This window comes from Terrapene carolina, unplaced genomic scaffold (assembly GCF_002925995.2).
Source record: "Terrapene carolina triunguis isolate 2854851 unplaced genomic scaffold, T_m_triunguis-2.0 Scaffold51, whole genome shotgun sequence".
Classification (NCBI taxonomy): domain Eukaryota; kingdom Metazoa; phylum Chordata; order Testudines; family Emydidae; genus Terrapene; species Terrapene triunguis.
In genome coordinates, this window is record NW_020664402.1 from 948,254 (window position 1) to 953,252 (window position 4,999).

Consider the following 4,999-nt stretch of genomic DNA (forward strand, 5'->3'; position numbering starts at 1 on the left):
ACCCCAGGGCTCCCTGGATCTAGGTCACTTCCCCACCTGGCCCGTGCAGAAGCTGCTGCTCTCCTGCCCTCCCCTTAAACAGCCCGCAGGGAAAGTCACCTGGATGCAGGAAGCCCTGACGTGGCTTCTTCCTCCCCCCTCACAGCCCCCTAGGGCTGCGCGGGGTGACACAGTGCAGGGGTTGGGGCTCAGGAGGGGGCAGGGGTTGGGATGAGGGGACACAGTGCAGGGGTTGGGGCTCAGGAGGGAGGTGCAGGGATTAGGGGTGAAGTGGCACAGTGTAGGGATTATGGTGCAGGAGGGGGGCAGAGGTTGGGAGCGAAGCGGGTGTAGGGATTAGGGGAGTGGGAGCAGGCAGGGACGAAGGGGGCACAGTGAAGGGGTTGGGGGGGGGAAGGGAGGGTGCCACACCCATGGGGGCCAGGGGCACCAAAATGCAAGTTCGCCCAGGGTGCCATTTTCCCTAAGGCTGGCCCTGGCGACCGCAGCACAGCCTGCCTCGGGCTCTGTCGTCCCTGGCAGGGAGCCCTGGCCCGTGGAGCAAGACCTGCCAGCCCGCCCCAGCTGCTGGCCAGCCCTCGCCTGGCCTGACTGATACGGCCCTGTAGAAAGGCCCTGTGCGGACAGTGGGGGCCTATCCCTTGCTGCTCTGCCCTGATAAGGATGGCGTCAGCACAGCCTGCTGCTGCCTTTTCTCTCCCCCAGGAACAGGCTGCAGGGGGAAGCAGGGGTTCCAGGCCCCCCCCCCACCTTACACCCCAAGCCCAGATCGGTGGGGGTGAGGCCAGGGACGGCGCAACCCATTAGGCGACCTAGGCAGTGGCCTAGGGTGCTACAACTTGGGAGGCGGCGACCGCGGCGGCATTTCGGGGCGGGACCTTCCGCCGCCTAGGGCGGCAGAAAAGCTGGCGGTGCTCCTGGGTGAGGCGGGGGGCAGATGGCAGCCTTGGGGGGGGGCTGTTTTTCTCAGATGCTCTGGAGTTCTCCGTCCTGACACAGGCTGAGCCGCATGCCGGTGTTATCAGCTGCACGGTTCTGGGCAACACCCTCCAAAATGGGCTGGCAAGAGTCTGGGTGGGAGAAACAGCCCAGGAATGCCTGTTAAACACCCAGCGGTCGGCTGGCTGGGGCCATGGGCAGCTGTGTGGGTTGGGACAGGATCTGTCCCTCATCGGAGCATCATCCAGGGTACGGGCACGGAGCCAGGGATCAGACAGGGCCTTTCCCTGCTCACTGCTAGAGACAAGCTTCCGAACGGCCCCAGCCCGAACCTATCTCCACCGAAAGCTCTGTGTGACCAAGTGGGACTGTTCTTAATGTGTTCTTTGAATACTGAGTGGGGAGTATTGACCTGGGAATGTTACAGGGGAGTGTTGCTGGGACTGTTTGCATTGGGGGATGGGAGGCTTTCCTTGAGGGAAGATACCTGAACACGTAACATGAGAACCCAGGAAGGGGGTTGGAGGCCAGGTGACACCTCTGCCAGGGAAACTGGACAAAGGCTCGGGGGAGGAGCCGGGGGGAGGCTGAGTGAGTCGGCTGGAGGGAGTTTCAGTTTGGAGCTGTCTGGGAAAATGGAGGGGAGCCTAGATGGGGCTCTGGCCTCCCTGCCCCCCCCCCCCCCACCAAGAGGGACCTGACTGAGGGGGTCCTGTTGTCTGTACCTGCAAGACCTGTCTTGGACTGTGCTCCTGTCTCTAAATAAACCTTCTGTTTTACTGGCTGGCTGAGAGTCATGGTGAATCGCAGGAAGCCGGGGGGGCAGGGCCTTGTGTCCCCCCCCACTCCGTGACACTCTGCCCTTGGGATTCTTATTGCAGGGCGTGGTCAGTGTAGCGCTGGCAATCAGAAGACCCAGCACGTGACCTCAGGGCAAGTCATGCCCTGGCGCTGTGCCTCAGTTTACCCAGCTGTCCCGTGTGGATAATCCTGACAGCCGCGGGAAGACAGGAGCAGGAGGTGGCGAGGGTAGTGTTTGCTGATATTTGAAAAGTACTTTGGGATCCCGACCTGGAAGGAGCTAAAGAGAGTGAAGGATGATTATTAGCTATTATTAATCATCATTATATTAGAGTGCAGGGAAAAGATCCTAGAGTCCTCGGTCCCCTAATGATGAGCATGAGAAAGAAAAAAAGAAAGCAAACCTAGATGGGGTGTATGGAGCTAGATTCCCCAGCTACCCCCATCCCTCCCTGCCCTGATCCTGTCGGTCATGCCTAGCCCTGGTACTTGGTTGCCGTGTGGTCCTTGCCAATGCAGCTGCTGGTTGTTATAGTTGCCTCAGCTGTTTCCTGCTCCCCCCACCATCACCCAGAGCACAGAGCTGTCCCAACCCAGCCTCATCCACTGTTTGCCCCCTTCCCACCTCCCCTGCAGCAGCTGGCGGAGGGTTTAACTCAAGCCCTCCAGTCGCTGCTGTGGCCCTAGCGTGGGCCAGCCAAGACCCCTGATCTCCTGCTTGGAAACAGCTGAGCCTTTCTAGCTAAAGCTTTTCCAAAAAATGCAGCTGGAGGCTGAGACCAGCCCAAACCGGTTCAATTAGGGTCAAGTGACAAGCAACTGAAGACAAGGTCTTATCCTAGGACGTGTCAGGCAATGCTAACTCCAGGCAGTGCTACCAGTCCTGACGCTCCAGGGGAATGATACTCAGTTCCTTGGTAAAGCGCTCTAGATCTATGGATGAAACGTGGTAGGTAGGAATTCTTATAAGAAGTTCTTATCCCACCCCATCACCATGGTATCTGGGCTCCTTGCAGTCATGCATTAAGCACCTATCACGTGTGGTTTGTTCTCTCACAGGGGATAGTGCGTGGGCAGCAGGGGTGTGTGTGTTTTGGTAGGGTTGGTTTTAATGCTCACGCTGCTCTGTGTTGATATCAGAGGAGGCCTGATGTCCAGTCCTGCTGCTCTAACCCCCATGCCCCTCCCTGAGCAGACCCCTGCTGCCTGTGGTCCCTGCGTTGGCGATCCTGTGAAAGCTGCTGCCTCCTGGTGATCGTGTGCCCAGCCAGCAGGGACAGCCCATTTGTATTCAGCCCCTGTGGCATCCATGTTGCTGCCAGCCAAGGCTCTGAATGAGCTTCTGCTGGGGCCTCTGGTTCCCGGGTGAAGAGTCCAATGCCCCCCAACCTGCCTTGGCATGGCTCCCTTGAGTAGTTAAAGCACTGAGCTCCCTTCCCAGGACCAGGCCCTGCGCCCACTGCCCAAAGGGCAGCTTATATAACAGAGCCCACACCAGATGTCAGGGTCCTGCCCATGCTCTGTGCCAGGCGGGGAGGGGGGAGAGAGAGAAGTCCCCTTGCCCTGGTACCTTGGAGGCCCCCGTGCTCAACTGGGCCCTGCTGGCCCCTACCTCCCAAGCCCTTCACCTTCCATAGCTGGCATTTCTGTGGGAGCAGCAGCCTGGCTTTCCCATGGCATCCCATGGCTTGGGGGCTGCAAGGCTGGGCTGATTGCTGCCATCACCCCATGGTGCCCACGGCTCAGGGCCAACTGGGACCCTGCACTGCTGCCAAGCTCTGGGGGCGAAGTCTTCCAGCCAAGTGTCGGGGCAAGGGCTGCTTCTTCCGGGATTTCATGCCGTGACTGAAAGCTGCCAGCTGCCAGCATGCGAGAATAGGCCACAGGCCTCCTGGGTTCTCTTCTCATGGTGTGACCTTAGGGCAGTCCCTTCCCCCACCCCATGCCTCAGTTTCCCCCATAACACTGGTAAGTACAGTCTGTGGGTTTTGGTTTCCTAGGTTCCTCACTGATGCTCAGCTCTCGCAGGTGCCGCTTTCACCATCTCCGGCTGGCTCGGAGACTGCATCCCACCCTGGCAGGCAATGCCCTGGCATTAGTGCTACCAGCCAGCGTCCCCTCCCACCTGGGCTCCGGCGCTGCCATAGATCTGGGCATGAGGCCCTCGGAGAGCTCCAGTGGGTGCCGAACACTGCACCACAGGCTCCCGTGAGCAGGTCCCGCTGTTGCCAACCTCAAGAGAGCAAAAAACATGAGTCAGACCCAAAAACATCAGGAGATTGGCTCATGGAATATTTTTGTTTTTAAAGCACATCTTGTGTTTTTTTTCTGTCTTACAACTGTTGCTCTCGCCTGGCCCATCCCCGGTGTGTGTGGAGGGGCAACCGGTGCTGTCCACTCTCCCAAATGGTGTATCCTCGGGGGCCTGTGAGACAATAGGAACATCTGCATTCAGCTTGCCCAAGGCCAGCGGGGTCTAGTGGGGAGAGCGCCGCACAGGAGGCAGGAGAGCTGGGTTCTCTCCCCAGATAGGCTGATGTGTGAGCTTCAGTAAGTCACTTCCTCTCTGCCTCTGTTTCCCCTCCCACCCTTCGACTGTCATGTCTTCTTTGAGCTCTTTGGAACAGAAATTGTGTCTGTGCAGCGCCTGGCACAACGGGGCCCTGATTTCAGTTGGGGTCTGGGCAGCACCTGGCACAACCACCAATTGCCTCCATTCCATTCGGCCCTCTGTTCCAGTGTGGATAATGACACCACTTGCTAATTAAATCACACGTATGAGGTGTTGCTCTTATTAACAATTTATATTTATTAGCCATTTGAATCCCACAAGACCCTGAGCCATTTCATATTGCAGCATGAACCTTTCAATTCTCGCTGAAATGCAGCCATCTCTGGGGTGGAGCATTGCCGTTGTCTACCAGCGCGTAGCAATGCCACACCACAGCTTCTGGCAAGGGCTAGGACAGGAAGTGCGGGCAAATTGGCTCTCCCGCTGATATCGAAAGGCGAACGTGCAGGCCAGAGAGCCCTTGTGTGTGGCCAGCACCCCTTGAATCATGGAAGCATCTGGGAAATTCTCCCAACCCGTGCGCTGGCTTCAGAAATGATTTTTGCCCTTCCTGGTGCCGAAATGGCTCCATTTGACCTCACCCAAAGCCAATGTCAATAGATTTTGGCCCCAAAACCTGTTGACCTCAATGGTGCCAACAGATTAGCAGAACCCATGATCCTGCCCAGCTCTGCCAACTGGATCCCG